Source organism: Oncorhynchus keta, chromosome 34, assembly GCF_023373465.1.
Source record: "Oncorhynchus keta strain PuntledgeMale-10-30-2019 chromosome 34, Oket_V2, whole genome shotgun sequence".
In the NCBI taxonomy this organism is placed as follows: domain Eukaryota; kingdom Metazoa; phylum Chordata; class Actinopteri; order Salmoniformes; family Salmonidae; genus Oncorhynchus; species Oncorhynchus keta.
The window spans coordinates 2,585,003-2,605,871 of NC_068454.1; the positions used below are offsets into that span (position 1 = coordinate 2,585,003).

At 44.3% G+C, this 20,869-nt stretch overlaps 1 long non-coding RNA gene and 1 pseudogene across 1 annotated transcript; one reads left to right on the plus strand and one right to left on the minus strand.

The window, feature by feature from the left end:
• Positions 1 to 20,869, minus strand: part of LOC127906095 (indian hedgehog B protein-like) — a 98,925-nt pseudogene that overhangs the window by 67,566 nt on the left and 10,490 nt on the right.
• Positions 3,269 to 8,706, plus strand: LOC127914937 (uncharacterized). Its single transcript, XR_008089515.1, has 3 exons — positions 3,269 to 3,327; positions 3,988 to 4,083; positions 8,666 to 8,706. It is a non-coding gene; the product is annotated as an uncharacterized LOC127914937 (long non-coding RNA).

Sequence of the window (20,869 nt, forward strand, 5' to 3'; positions counted from 1 at the left end):
GTTTTGACTCTTTCCCCTAATCCAGTCTGGGTCAAGGTGGACAGTATGTTTTGACTCTTTCTCCTGATCCAGTCTGGGTCCAGGTGGACAGTATGTTTTGACTCTTTCCCCTAATCCAGTCTGGGTCAAGGTGTACAGTATGTTTTGCCTCTTTCTCCTGATCCAGTCTGGGTCCAGGTGGACAGTATGTTTTGACTCTTTCTCCTGCTCCTCTCTCTCCTCCTGGTCTGGGTCCAGACAGTATGTTTTGACTCTTTCCCCTAATCCAGTCTGGGTCCAGGTGGACAGTATGTTTAGACTCTTTCTCCTGCTCCTCTCTCTCCTCCTAGTCTGGGTCAAGGTGGACACTGTGTTTTGACTCTTTCTCCTGCTCCTCTATCTCCTCCCAGTCTGGGTCAAGGTGGACAGTGTGTTTTGACTATTTCTCCTGCTCCTCTCTCTCCTCCTAGTCTGGGTCAAGGTGGACAATGTGTTTTGACTCTTTCTCCTGCTCCTCTCTCTCCTCCTAGTCTGGGTCAAGGTGGACAGTATGTTTTGACTCTTTCCCCTAATCCAGTCTGGGTCCAGGTGGACAGTATGTTTTGACTCTTTCCCTAATCCAGTCTGGGTCCAGGTGGACAGTATGTTTTGACTCTTTCCCTAATCCAGTCTGGGTCCAGGTGGACAGTATGTTTTGACTCTTTCCCTAATCCAGTCTGGGTCAAGGTGGACAGTATGTTTTGACTCTTTCTCCTGATCCAGTCTGGGTCCAGGTGGACAGTATGTTTTGACTCTTTCCCCTAATCCAGTCTGGGTCAAGGTGTACAGTATGTTTTGACTCTTTCTCCTGATCCAGTCTGGGTCCAGGTGGACAGTATGTTTTGACTCTTTCTCCTGCTCCTCTCTCCTCCTGGTCTGGGTCCAGGTGGACAGTATGTTTTGACTCTTTCCCCTAATCCAGTCTGGGTCCAGGTGGACAGTATGTTTAGACTCTTTCTCCTGCTCCTCTCTCTCCTCCTAGTCTGGGTCAAGGTGGACACTGTGTTTTGACTCTTTCTCCTGCTCCTCTATCTCCTCCCAGTCTGGGTCAAGGTGGACAGTGTGTTTTGACTATTTCTCCTGCTCCTCTCTCTCCTCCTAGTCTGGGTCAAGGTGGACAATGTGTTTTGACTCTTTCTCCTGCTCCTCTCTCCTCCTAGTCTGGGTCAAGGTGGACAGTATGTTTTGACTCTTTCCCTAATCCAGTCTGGGTCCAGGTGGACAGTATGTTTTGACTCTTTCCCCTAATCCAGTCTGGGTCCAGGTGGACAGTATGTTTTGACTCTTTCCCCTAATCCAGTCTGGGTCCAGGTGGACAGTATGTTTTGACTCTTTCCCCTAATCCAGTCTGGGTCAAGGTGGACAGTATGTTTTGACTCTTTCTCCTGATCCAGTCTGGGTCCAGGTGGACAGTATGTTTTGACTCTTTCCCCTAATCCAGTCTGGGTCAAGGTGTACAGTATGTTTTGACTCTTTCTCCTGATCCAGTCTGGGTCCAGGTGGACAGTATGTTTTGACTCTTTCTCCTGCTCCTCTCTCTCCTCCTGGTCTGGGTCCAGGTGGACAGTATGTTTTGACTCTTTCCCTAATCCAGTCTGGGTCCAGGTGGACAGTATGTTTAGACTCTTTCTCCTGCTCCTCTCTCTCCTCCTAGTCTGGGTCAAGGTGGACACTGTGTTTTGACTCTTTCTCCTGCTCCTCTATCTCCTCCCAGTCTGGGTCAAGGTGGACAGTGTGTTTTGACTATTTCTCCTGCTCCTCTCTCTCCTCCTAGTCTGGGTCAAGGTGGACAATGTGTTTTGACTCTTTCTCCTGCTCCTCTCTCTCCTCCTAGTCTGGGTCAAGGTGGACAGTATGTTTTGACTCTTTCCCCTAATCCAGTCTGGGTCCAGGTGGACAGTATGTTTTGACTCTTTCCCTAATCCAGTCTGGGTCCAGGTGGACAGTATGTTTTGACTCTTTCCCCTAATCCAGTCTGGGTCCAGGTGGACAGTATGTTTTGACTCTTTCCCCTAATCCAGTCTGGGTCAAGGTGGACAGTATGTTTTGACTCTTTCTCCTGATCCAGTCTGGGTCCAGGTGGACAGTATGTTTTGACTCTTTCCCTAATCCAGTCTGGGTCAAGGTGTACAGTATGTTTTGACTCTTTCTCCTGATCCAGTCTGGGTCCAGGTGGACAGTATGTTTTGACTCTTTCTCCTGCTCCTCTCTCTCCTCCTGGTCTGGGTCCAGGTGGACAGTATGTTTTGACTCTTTCCCCTAATCCAGTCTGGGTCCAGGTGGACAGTATGTTTAGACTCTTTCTCCTGCTCCTCTCTCTCCTCCTAGTCTGGGTCAAGGTGGACACTGTGTTTTGACTCTTTCTCCTGCTCCTCTATCTCCTCCCAGTCTGGGTCAAGGTGGACAGTGTGTTTTGACTATTTCTCCTGCTCCTCTCTCTCCTCCTAGTCTGGGTCAAGGTGGACAATGTGTTTTGACTCTTTCTCCTGCTCCTCTCTCTCCTCCTAGTCTGGGTCAAGGTGGACAGTATGTTTTGACTCTTTCCCCTAATCCAGTCTGGGTCCAGGTGGACAGTATGTTTTGACTCTTTCCTCTAATCCAGTCTGGGTCCAGGTGGACAGTATGTTTTGACTCTTTCTCCTGCTCATCTCTCTCCTCCTAGTCTGGGTCCAGGTGGACAGTATGTTTTGACTCTTTCCCCTCCAGTCTGGGTCCAGGTGGACAGTATGTTTTGACTCTTTCCCCCTAATCCTGTCTGGGTCCAGGTGGACAGTATGTTTTGACTCTTTCTCCTGCTCCTCTCTCTCCTCCTAGTCTGGGTCCATGTGGACAGTGTGTTTTGACTCTTTCTCCTGCTCCTCTCTCTCCCCTAGTCTGGGTCCAGGTGGACAGTGCAACTGGCAGCCATCTTGGGACTGGCCCTAGAGTGTCGCCTCGACTGACACAGATCATCACTTCTGTCCCCTTGGCCATCTACGGTTAGTTTAATGATCTGTCCTCTGTCTGTCTTCGTCTAGCGTGTCTGCATGCTATTTTTCTGACTAGAGGAAAGATTAACTGATTAAAAGATGATCAATTTCTCCTCTCTCTCTCTCTCTCTCTCTCTATCCCTCTCTCTCTCTCTCTCTCTCTCTCTCTCCATCCCTGTTCAGGTGCTCTTCTCAGTGTAACGTACACTGCCGTGGCTACAGGTGTGAGGTACTTCCAGTTCACACATCGACTCTGGACTAACATCTTCAACATCCTTGGCTCTCATGTCTCTAGTGCTGCCTCACTGGTTCCGCATGCAGACCGTCTTTATTGACACGGGTAATTTATCTCATTTTAGCCTGGTCCCAGATCTGTTTGTGAAGTAGAGTCAACTCCAAGCAGACTTTAGACCAGCCTACACTGACATCAGCCTGGTCCCAGATCTGTTTGTGAAGTAGAGTCAACTCCAAGCAGACTTTAGACCAGCCTACTCTGACATCAGCCTGGTCCCAGATCTGTTTGTGCCGTAGAGTCAACTCCAAGCAGACTTTAGACCAGCCTGTCTGACATCAGCCTGGTCCCAGATCTGTTTGTGCCTAGAGTCAACTCCAAGCAGACTTTAGACCAGTTCTGACATCAGCCTGGTCCCAGATCTTGTGCCATAGAGTCGACTCCAAGCAGACTTTAGACCAGTCTATCTGACATCAGCCTGGTCCCAGATCTGTTTGTGAAGTAGAGTCAACTCCAAGCAGACTTTAGACCAGTCTACTCTGACATCAGCCTGGTCCCAGATCTGTTTGTGAAGTAGAGTCAACTCCAAGCAGACTTTAGACCAGTCTACTCTGACCTCAGCCTGGTCCCAGATCTGTTTGTGCCGTAGAGACAAATCCAAGCAGACTTAAGACCAGTCTACTCTGACATTACACAGCCAGGGACAATAGATCAATGTGGCTAAATGTGTGTCTTGCCCATATCCTGATCGTGTGTATACCTTTGCAGGTATGGTCAGTGTTGATGTCCTTCTCCATTCTCTTCTGACCTCACCTGTGCTCCTGGTGGGCATCCTGGCTTTCCTATTGGACAATACAGTATCGGGTAAAGTACATTGTGCTATCTATTTCCACGTTGGGTCGGCAGGTAGCCTAGTGGTTAGAGCGTTGGACTAGTAACCAGCAGGTAGCCTAGTGGTTAGAGCGTTGGACTAGTAACCAGCAGGTAGTCTAGTGGTTAGAGCGTTGGACCAGTAACCAGCAGGTAGTCTAGTGGTTAGAGCGTTGGACTAGTAACCAGCAGGTAGCCTTTTGGTTAGAGTGTTGGACTAGTAACCAGCAGGTAGCCTAGTGGTTAGAGCGTTGGACTAGTAACCAGCAGGTAGCCTTTGGTTAGAGTGTTGGACTAGTAACCAGCAGGTAGCCTAGTGGTTAGAGCGTTGGACTAGTAACCAGCAGGTAGCCTTGGTTAGAGTGTTGGACTAGTAACCAGCAGGTAGCCTAGTGGTTAGAGCGTTGGACTAGTAACCAGCAGGTAGTCTAGTGGTTAGAGTGTTGGACTAGTAACCAGCAGGTAGCCAGTGGTTAGAGTGTTGGACTAGTAACCAGCAGGTAGCCTAGTGGTTAGAGTGTTGGACTAGTAACCAGCAGGTAGTCTAGTGGTTAGAGTGTTGGACTAGTAACCAGCAGGTAGCCTAGTGGTTAGAGTGTTGGACTAGTAACCAGCAGGTAGCCTAGTGGTTAGAGTGTTGGACTAGTAACCAGCAGGTAGCCTAGTGGTTAGAGTGTTGGACTAGTAACCAGCAGGTAGCCTAGTGGTTAGAGTGTTGGACTAGTAACCAGCAGGTAGCCTAGTGGTTAGAGTGTTGGACTAGTAACCAGCAGGTAGCCTAGTGGTTAGAGTGTTGGACTAGTAACCAGCAGGTAGCCTAGTGGTTAGAGTGTTGGACTAGTAACCAGCAGGTAGCCTAGTGGTTAGAGTGTTGGACTAGTAACCAGCAGGTAGCCTAGTGGTTAGAGCGTTGGACTAGTAACCAGCAGGTAGCCTAGTGGTTAGAGTGTTGGACTAGTAACCCCAAAGGTTGCAAGATCAAATTCCTTAACCGAGAAGGTAAAAATAATATGTCGACCAGTTAACCCACTGTTCCTAGACCAGTTAACCCACTGTTCCTAGACCAGTTAACCCACTGTTCCTAGACCAGTTAACCCACTGTTCCTAGACCAGTTAACCCACTGTTCCTAGACCAGTTAACCCACTGTTCCTAGACCAGTTAACCCACTGTTCCTAGACCAGTTAACCCACTGTTCCTAGACCAGTTAACCCACTGTTCCTAGACCAGTTAACCCACTGTTCCTAGACCAGTTAACCCACTGTTCCTAGACCAGTTAACCCACTGTTCCTAGACCAGTTAACCCACTGTTCCTAGACCAGTTAACCCCACTGTTCCTAGACCAGTTAACCCACTGTTCCTAGACCAGTTAACCCACTGTTCCTAGGCAGTTAACCCACTGTTCCTAGACCAGTTAACCCACTGTTCCTAGACCAGTTAACCCACTGTTCCTAGACCAGTTAACCCACTGTTCCTAGACCAGTTAACCCACTGTTCCTAGACCAGTTAACCCACTGTTCCTAGACCAGTTAACCCACTGTTCCTAGACCAGTTAACCCACTGTTCCTAGACCATTAACCCACTGTTCCTAGACCAGTTAACCCACTGTTCCTAGACCAGTTAACCCACTGTTCCTAGGCCAGTTAACCCACTGTTCCTAGACCAGTTAACCCACTGTTCCTAGGCCAGTTAACCCACTGTTCCTAGGCCAGTTAACCCACTGTTCCTAGATCAGTAAGCCCTGTTCCTGAGGCCAGTTAACCCACTGTTCCTAGGCCAGTTAACCCACTGTTCCTAGACCAGTATAACTCCACTGTTCCTAGGCCATGACTGTTCCTAGACCAGTTAACCCACTGTTCCTAGGCCAGTTAACCCACTGTTCTAGACCAGTTAACCCACTGTAACCCTTGACCATAACCCATGATTCATTAACTCATAACCACCTGTTCCTGACCAGTTAACCCACTGATCATGATTCATTAACCCACTGTTGCACCTGAACATGATTCATTAACCCACTGTAGCACCTGGCCAGTTAATTAACTCATAGGCCACCTGATCATGATTCATTAACCAGTTAACCCACATGATTCATTAACCATAAGCACCTGATCATGATTCATTAACTCATAGAGCACCCACTGTTCATTAACTCAGTTAACCCACTGTTCCCGGTAGAGCCGTCATTGTAAATCATAGAGCACCTTTCTTCATTAACTGATATTGCCTAGATAAATAAAGGTTAAAAATAAAACAAAATTATAAAAGTTGTTGATGATACCAGCATAGAAATATAGTAACTAGAACAGTCCCATTCAAATCAATGTGGACTGATGGGCACCGTTCTAGTAATTATTTATATGGTTCTAAGTTATTTTTTTAAATACTCTAACCTATCAGGTTCATTAACTAGAGCACCTGAACATGATTCATTAACTCATATAGCACTGATTGCACTAGATCATGATTCATTAACTCATATTGCACCTGAACATGATTCATTAACTCATATTGCACCTGAACACCTGATTGATTAATTAACTCATAGAGCACCTGATCATGATTCATTAACTCATAGAGCACCTGATCATGATTCATTAACCTGCACCTGAACATGATTCATTAACTCATATAGCACCTGATCATGATTCATTAACTCATAGAGCACCTGATCATGATTCATTAACTCATATTGCACCTGAACATGATTCATTAACTCATAGAGCACCTGTCATGATTCATTAACTCATAGAGCACCTGATCATGATTCATTAACTCATATTGCACTAGATCATGATTCATTAACTCATAGAGCACCTGATCATGATGCATTAACTCATAGAGCACTGATCATGATTCATTAACTCATATTGCACCTGATCATGATTCATTAACTCATAGAGCACCTGATCATGATTCATTAACTCATATTGCACCTGAACATGATTCATTAACTCATAGAGCACCTGAACATGATTCATTAACTCATATTGCACCTGATCATGATTCATTAACTCATAGATCACCTGATCATGATTCATTAACTCATAGATCACCTGATCATGATTAATTAACTCATAGAGCACCTGATCATGATTCATTAACTCATATTGCACCTGAACATGATTCATTAACTCATAGAGCACGAGATCATGATTCATTAACTCATAGATCACCTGATCATGATTAATTAACTCATAGAGCACCTGATCATGATTCATTAACTCATATTGCACCTGAACATGATTCATTAACTCATAGAGCACCTGATCATGATTCATTAACTCATAGATCACCTGAACATGATTCATTAACTCATATTGCACTAGATCATGATTCATTAACTCATAGAGCACCTGATCATGATGCATTAACTCATAGAGCACCTGATCATGATTCATTAACTCATATTGCACCTGATCATGATTCATTAACTCATATAGCACCTGATCATGATTCATTAACTCATAGAGCACCTGAACATGATTCATTAACTCATAGAGCACCTGAACATGATTCATTAACTCATATAGCACCTGATCATGATTCATTAACTCATAGATCACCTGATCATGATTCATTAACTCATATTGCACCTAGATCATGATTCATTAACTCATAGAGCACCTGATCATGATTCATTAACTCATAGAGCACCTGATCATGATTCTTTAACTCATATTGCACCTGAACATGATTAATTAACTCATAGAGCACCTGAACATGATTAATTAACTCATATTTCACCTGAACATGATTAATTATCTCATATTGCACCTGATCATGATTCATTAACTCATAGAGCACCTGAACATGATTCATTAACTCATAGAGCACCTGAACATGATTAATTAACTCATAGAGCACCTGAACATGATTAATTAACTCATATTGCACCTGATCATATTCATTAACTCATAGAGCACCTGAACATGATTCATTAACTCATAGAGCACCTGAACATGATTCATTAACTCATAGAGCACCTGAACATGATTCATTAACTCATAGAGCACCTAGATCATGATTAATTAACTCATAGAGCACCTGAACATGATTAATTAACTCATATTGCACCTGATCATGATTCATTAACTCATAGAGCACCTGGAACATGATTCATTAACTCATATTGCACCTGAACATGATTCATTAACTCATAGGAGCACCTGATCATGATTCATTAACTCATAGAGAACCTGAACATGATTCATTAACTCATAGAGCACCTGATCATGATTCATTAACTCATAGAGAACCTGATCATGATTCATTAACTCATAGAGCACCTGCATGATTCATTAACTCATAGAGCACCTGATCATGATTCATTAACTCATAGAGAACCTGATCATGATTCATTAACTCATATTGCACCTGATCATGATTCATTAACTCATAGAGCACCTGAACATGATTCATTAACTCATAGATCACCCGATCATGATTCATTAATAATCTTTTCGGTAAAAGAAAGTTTATCGCAGACTCTCAGCTTTTAAAAATAATGTCAAGAACACAGGCCTTGAGTAGCACGACAGGTGCCAACGTCCTCATGTGTCTATGTTCTTCTCTCAGGGTCTTCATCGGAGAGAGGACTTGACTCAGCGGAGATGGAGAGATTGGGATGGACATCAGTCAACAGTGGTAGGTATCACCAGGAAGTGGAGTTAATTTACGAGAGTCCCCTTATCTCCTGAGAAGACTGTGGAAGTTACCTTGGTTACGGACGGCCCCCTTCTCTCTGCCTGTAGGATCTGCAGATGATGGAGACGTACTGTAGAGTCCCGTCTGAGGATAGTAGGTCTCGTTTTAAAAAGTTAAAGTTGTGCGGTATTGATACGTAAAAGACAAGGGACTGTGGACGATAGGCATAATATGGCATTAGCTAATGATGTATATACAAACATATAATCGTGTATATAATAATAATAATAATAATACCTAGGATAGGGTAAGTAAGGGTAAGTAATCCTTCTCACCCCCCTTCTCCCCCAACAAGATTTAGATGCAAGTGGCTGTTCCACTGGTTGTCATAAGGTGTATGCACCAATTTGTAAGTCGCTCTGGATAAGAGCGTCTGCTAAATGACTTAAATGTAAATGTAAATGTATATGCCATACTGTCTATGAAATGTACTGTGTGTCCACGTAGTTCGGGACCTGAACAGAGTTGGCTTGTGCGATAGTGGGTTTGTATTGGTAGAGTATTGGCATAGCTGCAGGAAGATGGCTTGAGTTGGGGGTTGTGTTTTATAATCAATCCTTGCATGAATCTATAAATCACATTTGCGTAGTGGCAGACAGTGAGGCAGAAGTGTTTTATGTGTTTCCGACACATGGAAATGCAGGAGTATAGTATCATTTATTTTTTTCTTTCATTTTATAAATGCATTTCATACGATTCTCGTCATTTAAATAATATAAAGATATTATAATATATTTTAAACCATACACCTGACTGACAATGAGTAGCTCTCTAGACTGACACACTGAGATCAACAAAAAATGAACTGGACTTGAATGCAAGCAATGGCAGAGCCACTGAACAGATTGTTGTGAGCCAGTTTCATCACAGCGCTTGATGGGTTTGCGACTGCACATGAAGAAACTTTAAAAGTTCTTGAAATTTTCGGATTGACTGACCTTCATGTCTTAAAGTAATGTTGGAATGTCATTTCTCTTTGCCTATTTGAGCTGTTCTTGCCATAATATGTAGTTGGTATTTTATCAAATAGGGCTATCTTCTGTATACCACCCCTACCTTGTCACAACACAACTGATTGGCTCAAATGCATTAAGGAGAAACAAATTCTAAATTAATTTTAACAAGAGTACATCTGTTAAAATTGTGAAATGGATTCCAGGTGACTACCTCACGAAGCTGGTTGAGAGAATGCCAGAGTTAACTTTTAATAAGGCACACCCTGTTTCCGCTCCTCCTCCCTTGTGCTCGGGGCGTGAGCTACCCTTCTTTACACACACCTGTCCTCATCATTACACGCACCTGTCACCATCATTACACACACCTGTCACCATCATTACACACCTGTCTCCATTCGCTCTTTTACCTGTCACCATCATTACACGCACCTGTCACCATCATTACACACACCTGTCTCCATTACGCACACCTGTCCTCATCATTTACACGCACCTGTCACCATCATTACGCGCACCTGTCACCATCATTACACACACCTGTCACCCATCATTACGCGCACCTGTCCTCATCATTACACGCACCTGTCTCCATCATTACGCACACCTGTCCTCATCATTACACGCACCTGTCACCATCATTACACACCTGTCCTCATCATTACACACACCTGTCTCCATTACGCACACCTGTCACCATCATTACACACACCTGTCACCATCATTCGCACCTGTCCTCATCATTACACGCACCTGTCACCATCATTACACACCTGTCCTCATCATTACACACACCTGTCCCATTCGCACACCTGTCACCATCATTACACACACCTGTCACCATCATTACGGCACCTGTCCTCATCGTACACGCACCTGTCTCCATTACGCACTTTTTGTCCTCATCATTACACGCACCTGTCACCATCATTACGCGCACCTGTCTCCATTACACACACCTGTCACCATCATTACCGCTTTTATCTCCATTACACACACCTGTCCTCATCATTACACCTGTCACCATCATTACGCGCACCTGTCTCCATTACACACCTGTCCTCATCATTACGTGCATCAGCACTCATCGGACTCACCTGGACTTCTTCACGTTGTTTATTACCCCTATATATATCTGTCTGTTCCTCGGTGGTGTTCCCTTGGTCCGCATTAATTGTTATGTGTTCCTGTCAGGCAGCTGTTCCTGTTCCATTTCATGTCCGTCAGCTATTAAACCTTCGCCCGGTACCTGCTTCTCATCGTCTTCAAGTCGATCCTTCAGGTGACTACCTCATGAAGCTGGTTGAGAGAATGTGCAAAGCTGTCATCAAGGCAAAAAGTGGTGACTTTGAAGAATCTCAACTATAAGATATATTTTGATTAACACTTTTTGGTTACTGGATGATTCCATATGTGTTATTTTATGGTATTGATCATCTTCACTATTATTCTACAATGTGGAAAATATTAAAAATAAAGAAATACCCTGGAATGAAGTCGATTGTGTCCTAACCTTTGATTGGTACTGTATATATATATATATATATATATATATATATATATATATATATATATATATATATATATATATATATATATAATAGGCTACAGTAGGCTACTAAATAAACTTTTCAGTGCCCTTTTCAGAATCACCCAATGATAAAGACATACAATAGGCTATAAGTCACGGTGATGGCCGATGCGCTCCTGCCAATAGCCTATCTCAAGATAAGATACTTCGAAAAACAGTGCTGTTCACTCAGAATTGCTCAAAAGTTGATGAGAATTATTATTTTTTTGCTTCTACAGACAGACTAGTCTTCTCTTTTCAGCAGTAAGGATTTTAGCGAAAGGCAAGCGGACAGCCTCAACCAACCGTAGAAATGTACTCCATAGATGGCATCTATTGATTCAAGTCAGGACTGGCTAGCGTACCCATGAGGTCAGAGGTTCCAAAGACCCTTCTGGATTATATGTCTATGGCCACAACCCAACAAGCCGTTCTATATTTGGGCGGTCTGCTTTATTTTAAAGAAGTTGTTGATCATCTGTGACTAAATGATGATCTCTGGTGTAATATACTGAATCGTTTATTTATTTTTTAGATATAATTTTGGAAATATTATTTCATTTTGATCAAGGGGTTCCATAGCACCTCCAGCACCCTACTATGAACATTAGTATTTTAAATAATAAATCATATGACGAATGAATAATTCTGCACACAGCGAAGGGGATTTGGCAGATGGTAGTTCGTCGTGACTGGCTCATGTCGTTTGTCTACTGAAATAGGATTATTAAAGGGCTCTAATAATCCACTACGCTCAGGAGGGAAAATACAAAAAGCTAGAGTCTACGCTCAGGAAGAAAATACAAAAGCTAGAGTCTACGCTCAGGAGGAAAATTCAAAAGCTAGAGTCTCGCTCAGGAGGAAAATATAAAAAGCTAGAGTCTACGCTCAGGAGGAAAATACAAAAAGCTAGAGTCTCGCTCCAGGAGGAAAATACAAAAAGCTAGAGTCTCAGCTCAGGAGGAAAATACAAAAAGCTAGAGTCTACGCTCAGGAGGAAAATACAAAAAGCTAGAGTCTACGCTCCAGGAGGAAAATACACATTTGTAAAGAATTGCAAAAACGCATTTCAGTCATTTAAAAAAATAGATCTTTAAATAGTTTCTCGCGACATAATATAACAAAATACATCTGACATATTTTCAGCACAATGAAAATAATTCCTTGATTCATGAAGATAATATTAAATAGACAATTTAACTGTGAAACACAAAGTTAAGTCACACGAACACATGAAGACATGTGACTACAGATATACCTGGACAGATTGCTGAACGTAGACCGAATAATGCAGACACACTGCCAGACATATCATATACATGAGCTTTAACACCTGTAAACAACAATATGTGCTAGCTAGGTAAATACCAATGGGTTCTGTGCTAGCTAGGTAAATACCAATGTGTTCTGTGCTAGCTAGGTAAATACCAATATGTACTAGCTAGGTAAACACCAATGTGTTCTGTACTAGCTAGGTAAACAACAATATGTGCTAGCTAGGTAAACACCAATGGGTTCTGTACTAGCTAGGTAAACACCAATGTGTTCTGTGCTAGCTAGATAAGCACCAATGTGTTCTGTGCTAGCTAGGTAAACAACAATGTGTTCTGTACTAGCTAGGTAAACACCAATGTGTTCTGTACTAGCTAGGTAAACACCAATGTGTCCTGTGCTAGCTAGGTAAAAACCAATGTGTTCTGTGCTAGCTAGGTAAACACCAATGTGTTCTGTACTAGCTAGGTAAACACCAATGTGTTCTGTACTAGCTAGGTAAACACCAATGTGTTCTGTACTAGCTAGGTAAACAACAATATGTGCTAATAGGTAAACACCAATATGTACTAGCTAGGTAAACACCAATGTGTTCTGTACTAGCTAGGTAAACACCAATGTGTTCTGTACTAGCTAGGTAAACACCAATGTGTTCTGTACTAGCTAGGTAAACACCAATGTGTTCTGTGCTAGCTAGGTAAACACCAATGTTCTGTACTAGCTAGGTAAACACCAATGTGTTCTGTACTAGCTAGGTAAAGCACCAATGTGTTCTGTGCTAGCTAGGTAAACAACAATGTGTTCTGTACTAGCTAGAGTAAACACCAATGTGTTCTGTACTAGCTAGGTAAACACCAATGTGTCCTGTGCTAGCTAGAGTAAAAACCAATGTGTTCTGTGCTAGCTAGGTAAACACCAATGTGTTCTGTACTAGCTAGGTAAACACCAATGTGTTCTGTACTAGCTAGGTAAACACCAATGTGTTTCTGTACTAGCTAGGTAAACATAATGTGTTCTGTACTAGCTAGGTAAACACCAATGTGTTCTGTACTAGCTAGGTAAACACCAATGTGTTCTGTACTAGCTAGGTAAACATCTTTTCTCTGAAAATGAATGAATGAATTTGTGATTAGAAAACAGAACTTCTGGAGATGCTCTGAATTCCTTCCCCTCTGTCGCTCCTCCTTCCCTCCGCTCCTCCTTCCCCTCTGCTCCTCCTTCCCTCCGCCCCTCCTTCCTCTGCTCCTCCTTCCCTCCGCCCCTCCTTCCCCTCTGCTCCTCCTTCCCTACGCTCCTCCTTCCCCTCCGCTCCTCCTTCCCTCCGCTCCTCCTTCCCTCCGTTCCTCCTTCCCTCCGCTCCTCCTTCCCCTCCGCTCCCTCCTTCCCTCCGCTCCTCCTTCCCTCCGCTCCTCCTTCCCTCCGCTCCTCCTTCCCTCCGCTCCTCCTTCCCCTCTGTCGCTCCTCCTTCCCTCCGCTCCTCCTTCCCTTCGCTCTGCTTATTTGAACTTTATTTAACGAGGCAAGTCAGTAAAGAACAAAATTATTTACAATGACGGCCTACCAGGGAACAGTGGGTTAACTGGTCTAGGAACAGTGGGTTAACTGGTCTAGGAACAGTGGGTTAACTGGTCTAGGAACAGTGGGTTAACTGGCCTAGGAACAGTGGGTTAACTGGCCTAGGAACAGTGGGTTAACTGGCCTAGGAACAGTGGGTTAACTGGTCTAGGAACAGTGGGTTAACTGGCCTAGGAACAGTGGGTTAACTGGCCTAGGAACAGTGGGTTAACTGGTCTAGGAACAGTGGGTTAACTGGTCTAGGAACAGTGGGTTAACTGGCCTAGGAACAGTGGGTTAACTGGTCTAGGAACAGTGGGTTAACTGGTCTAGGAACAGTGGGTTAACTGGCCTAGGAACAGTGGGTTAACTGGTCTAGGAACAGTGGGTTAACTGGTCTAGGAACAGTGGGTTAACTGGCCTAGGAACAGTGGGTTAACTGGTCTAGGAACAGTGGGTTAACTGGTCTAGGAACAGTGGGTTAACTGGCCTAGGAACAGTGGGTTAACTGGTCTAGGAACAGTGGGTTAACTGGTCTAGGAACAGTGGGTTAACTGGTCTAGGAATAGTGGGTTAACTGGTCTAGGAATAGTGGGTTAACTGGTCTAGGAACAGTGGGTTAACTGGTCTAGGAACAGTGGGTTAACTGGCCTAGGAATAGTGGGTTAACTGGTCTAGGAACAGTGGGTTAACTGGTCTAGGAATAGTGGGTTAACTGGTCTAGGAATATTGGGTTAACTGGTCTAGGAACAGTGGGTTAACTGGTCTAGGAACAGTGGGTTAACTGGCCTAGGAATAGTGGGTTAACTGGCCTAGGAATAGTGGGTTGAACGGCCTAGGAACAGTGGGTTAACTGGTCTAGGAACAGTGGGTTAACTGTCTAGGAACAGTGGGTTAACTGGCCTAGGAACAGTGGGTTAACTGGTCTAGGAACAGTGGGTTAACTGGTCTAGGAACAGTGGGTTAACTGGTCTAGGAATAGTGGGTTAACTGGTCTAGGAATAGTGGGTTAACTGGTCTAGGAACAGTGGGTTAACTGGTCTAGGAACAGTGGGTTAACTGGCCTAGGAATAGTGGGTTAACTGGTCTAGGAACAGTGGGTTAACTGGTCTAGGAACAGTGGGTTAACTGGTCTAGGAACAGTGGGTTAACTGGTCTAGGAATAGTGGGTTAACTGGTCTAGGAATAGTGGGTTAACTGGTCTAGGAACAGTGGGTTAACTGGTCTAGGAACAGTGGGTTAACTGGTCTAGGAATAGTGGGTTAACTGGTCTAGGCACAGTGGGTTAACTGGTCTAGGAACAGTGGGTTAACTGGCCTAGGAATAGTGGGTTAACTGGTCTAGGAACAGTGGGTTACCTGGTCTAGGAACAGTGGGTTAACTGGTCTAGGAATAGTGGGTTAACTGGTCTAGGAATAGTGGGTTAACTGGTCTAGGAACAGTGGGTTAACTGGTCTAGGAATAGTGGGTTAACTGGTCTAGGAATAGTGGGTTAACTGGTCTAGGAACAGTGGGTTAACTGGTCTAGGAACAGTGGGTTAACTGGTCTAGTGGGTTAACTGGCCTAGGAACAGTTGGTTAACTGGTCTAGGAACAGTGGGTTAACTGGCCTAGGAACAGTTGGTTAACTGCCTTGTTCAGGGGCAGAACGACAGATTGTTACCTTGTCAGCTCAAGGGTTTGATCAACCTTTCGGTTACTAGTCCACCGCTCTAATCCCTAGGCTAACTGCCGCCCCAGGTGTATGTAGTGTCTGTATGCAGTGTGTGTATGCAGTGTCTACAGTATATGCAGTGTGTGTATGCTGTGTCTATATGCAGTGTGTGTGTGCAGTGTCTGTATGCAGTGGGTGTATGCAGTGTGTGTATGTAGTGTCTACAGCATATGCAGTGTGTGTATGCTGTGTCTATATGCAGTGTGTGTATGCTGTGTCTATATGCAGTGCATGTATGCAGTGTCTGTATGCAGTGTCTGTATGCAGTGTGTGTATGCAGTGTCTATATGCAGTGTGTGTATGCAGTGTCTATATGCAGTGTGTGTATGAAGTGTCTGTATGCAGTGTGTGTATGCAGTGTGTGTATGCAGTGTGTGTATGCAGTGTGTGTATGCTGTGTCTATATGCAGTGTGTGTATGCAGTGTGTGTATGCAGTGTGTGTATGTAGTGTCTATATGCAGTGTGTGTATGCAGTGTGTGTATGCAGTGTGTGTATGCAGTGTGTGTATGCAGTGTGTGTATGCAGTGTGTGTATGCTGTGTCTATATGCAGTGTGTGTATGTAGTGTCTGTATGCAGTGTGTGTATGCAGTGTGTGTATGCAGTGTGTGTATGCAGTGTGTGTATGATGTGTCTATATGCAGTGTGTGTATGTAGTGTCTGTATGCAGTGTGTGTATGCAGTGTGTGTATGCAGTGTGTGTATGCTGTGTCTATATGCAGTGTGTGTATGCAGTGTGTGTATGCAGTGTGTGTATGTAGTGTCTGTATGCAGTGTGTGTATGCAGTGTCTACAGTATATGCAGTGTGTGTATGCTGTGTCTATATGCAGTGTGTGTATGCTGTGTCTATATGCAGTGCATGTATGCAGTGTCTGTATGCAGTGTGTGTATGCAGTGTGTGTATGCAGTGTCTATATGCAGTGTGTGTATGAAGTGTCTGTATGCAGTGTGTGTATGCAGTGTGTGTATGCAGTGTGTGTATGCAGTGTGTGTATGCTGTGTCTATATGCAGTGTGTGTATGCAGTGTGTGTATGCAGTGTGTGTATGCAGTGTGTGTATGTAGTGTCTGTATACATTGTGTGTATGCAGTGTGTGTATGCAGTGTGTGTATGTATTTTGTGTATGCAGTGTGTGTATGTAGTGTGTGTATGCTGTGTCTATATGCAGTGTGTGTATGTATTGTGTGTATGCTGTGTCTATATGCAGTGTGTGTATGTATTGTGTGTATGCAGTGTCTATATGCAGTTGTGTATGCAGTGTGTGTATGCAGTGTGTGTATGTATTTTGTGTATGCAGTGTGTGTATGTATTTTGTGTATGCAGTGTGTGTATGTAGTGTGTGTATGCTGTGTCTATATGCAGTGTGTGTATGTATTATGTGTATGCAGTGTGTGTATGCTGTGTCTATATGCAGTGTGTGTATGCAGTGTCTATATGCAGTTTGTGTATGCAGTGTGTATGCAGTGTCTGTATGCAGTGTGTGTATGTAGTGTGTGTATGCAGTGTGTGTATGCTGTGTCTATATGCAGTGTGTGTATGCAGTGTGTGTATGCAGTGTGTGTATGCAGTGTGTGTATGTAGTGTCTGTATGCAGTGTGTGTATGCAGTGTCTACAGTATATGCAGTGTGTGTATGCTGTGTCTATATGCAGTGTGTGTATGCTGTGTCTATATGCAGTGCATGTATGCAGTGTCTGTATGCAGTGTGTGTATGCAGTGTGTGTATGCAGTGTCTATATGCAGTGTGTGTGTATGCATTGTCTATATGCAGTGTGTGTATGAAGTGTCTGTATGCAGTGTGTGTATGCAGTGTGTGTATGCAGTGTGTGTATGCAGTGTGTGTATGCTGTGTCTATATGCAGTGTGTGTATGCAGTGTGTGTATGTAGTGTCTGTATGTATTGTGTGTATGCAGTGTGTGTATGCAGTGTGTGTATGTATTTTGTGTATGCAGTGTGTGTATGTAGTGTGTGTATGCTGTGTCTATATGCAGTGTGTGTATGTATTGTGTGTATGCAGTGTGTGTATGCTGTGTCTATATGCAGTGTGTGTATGCAGTGTCTATATGCAGTGTGTGTATGCAGTGTGTGTATGTATTTTGTGTATGCAGTGTGTGTATGTAGTGTGTGTATGCTGTGTTTATATGCAGTGTGTGTATGTATTGTGTGTATGCAGTGTGTGTATGCTGTGTCTATATGCAGTGTGTGTATGCAGTGTCTATATGCAGTTTGTGTATGCAGTGTGTGTATGCAGTGTCTGTATGCAGTGTGTGTATCCAGTGTCTGTATGCAGTGTGTGTATGTAGTGTGTGTATGCAGTGTGTGTATGCAGTGTGTGTATGCAGTGTCTGTATGCAGTGTGTGTATGTAGTGTCTGTATGCAGTGTGTGTATGCAGTGTCTGTATGCATGTGTGTGTATGCAGTGTCTGTATGCAGTGTGTGTATGTAGTGTCTGTATGCAGTGTGTGTATGTAGTGTCTGTATGCAGTGTGTGTATGTAGTGTGTGTATGCAGTGTGTGTATGCAGTATGTAGTGTCTGTATGCAGTGTGTGTATGTAGTGTCTGTATGCAGTGTGTGTATGTAGTGTGTGTATGCAGTGTGTGTATGCAGTGTGTGTATGCAGTGTGTGTGTGTATGTATTGTGTGTATGTAGTGTCTGTATGCAGTGTGTCTGTATTGTGTGTATGCAGTGTGTGTATGCAGTGTCTGTATGCAGTGTGTGTATGTAGTGTCTGTATGTCTATATGCAGTGTGTGTATGCAGTGTGTGTATGCAGTGTGTGAAAGCAGTGTCTGTATGCAGTGTGTGTATGCAGTGTCTGTATGTAGTGTCTGTATGTATTGTGTGTATGCAGTGTGTGTATGCAGTGTGTGTATGTAGTGTCTGACAGTGTGTGTATGTAGTGTGTGTATGTGTTCATATATCAGTGTTGTGTGTCTAGGACTAGTGTGTATGTGTTCATATATCAGTGTTGTGTGTCTAGGACTAGTGTGTATGTGTTCATATATCAGTGTTGTGTGTCTAGGACTAGTGTGTATATGCTCATATATCAGTGTTGTGTGTCTAGCACTAGTGTGTATGTGTTCATATATCAGTGTTGTGTGTCTAGGACTAGTGTGTATGTGTTCATATATCAGTGTTGTGTGTCTAGGACTAGTGTGGTCCTGAGAAAAGGAAGGCATATGGTTGAAAAGGCTTCAATTCAATAAGGATGGTTGAGTATAAAGTTTCTCCCTGGGCTGCAATGCATAACTCTGTGAAACGTGTCAGGAATCTGTTACAGGCTTCCACAACTTTTTTATTACACCTTTATATACACAGACTTGTATTCACTCTCTCTGGACTCTACCCTGTCTCTCTGTTCTCTACCCTGTCTCTCTGTTCTCTACCCTGTCTCTCTGTTCTCTACCCTGTCTCTCTGTTCTCTCTGTCTCTACCCTGTCTCTCTGGTCTCTACCCTGTCTCTCTGTTTCTCTGTTCTCTACCCTGTCTCTCTGGTCTCTACCCTGTCTCTCTGTTCTCTACCCCTGTCTCTCTGTTCTACACCCTGTCTCTCTGTTCTCTGTTCTCTACCCTGTCTCTCTGTTCTCTACCCTGTCTCTTTGTTCTCTACCCTGTCTCTCTGTTCTCTACCCTGTCTCTCTGTTCTCTCTGTTCTCTACCCTGTCTCTCTGTTCTCTCTGTTCTCCACCTGTCTCTCTGTTCTCTCTGTTCTCCTCCCTGTCTCTCTGTTCTCAACCCTGTCTCTCTGTTCTCACTCTCTATCTCTCCACATCATTCGTGACCACCCCCAGGGGTGGAAGTGTCCAGGGTCCAGTAGGAAGGTTCCTATCCAATACAGGACCCGTGAGTACCAGTGTAGTCCGTCTCCTTGTATAGTCCCTAGCCCAGTCCAGCTGTACAGCAGGCGGAGGGGACCACATGCCCAGTGCGCTATGTGGTGCTGGTCCATAGCAGCGTAGCACGAGGCTATGACCCGTCCACCACCAGTGAGCCGTGGCGTGTCAGGGGGCGAAGCATATCCCGGTGTCCACCTGGATGTGGATCCAGGCGACTGGGGGAAAGGTGGGCTTGTGGTCCCTTGTCTCCACCTGCGGTCAGCACACACTGCCCTGGCCGTACGTCGCTGGCGTACATAGTCAGCGTGACAACCCCATTGACGGTTCCCCGACTGAACAGTTACCCTCGGTCACGAACACAAGATGAGCCGCGGTGAGGGTCAGGTTCGCTCCCGTCTCTGTTCCCAACACGTAGAACTGTTTCCTGGCTGCAGGCTCGTGGTCCAGGAAGGTCAGGAACTCACTGTAGACAAGCTCTCCTCCGCTCCCATCAACCCCCGAGGAGGACAGGACACGGTCACCCGGCTGGAGGTCCTGAACCGCCCTGCTGCTCCCGTCTTCCAGCGTCACCAGGAACGACCCGGGAAACAACCTCCGGTCTTAGCTGCTACTGAGTGCTCTGAGAGAGAGAGAGAGAGAGAGAGAGAGAGAGAGAGAGAGAGAGAAGAGAGAGATAGAGAGAGAGAGAGAGAGAGACAGAGACAGAGACAGAGACAGTCAAGAGACATCCAGAGAGACAGACAGACAGACAGACAGACAGACAGACAGACAGACAGACAGACAGACAGACAGACAGACAGACAGACAGACAGACATATTGAGGACTGTTAAGAACTGTAGACTTTGACACAAGACCTGAAGGTAGACTGACATAAAGAGGTTCCATCAATAGGCAAGTGGGTTGGTCTATGATACCTTAGACCAACACGTACATCCAGTGTCTATGATACCTTAGACAACGTACATCCAGTGTCTATGATACCTTAGACCAACACGTACATCCAGTGTCTATGATACCTTAGACCAACACGTACATCCAGTGTCTATGATACCTTAGACCAACACGTACATCCAGTGTCTATGATACCTTAGACCAACGTACATCCAGTGTCTATGATATTTTAGACCAACACGTACATCCAGTGTCTATGATACCTTAGACCAACACGTAC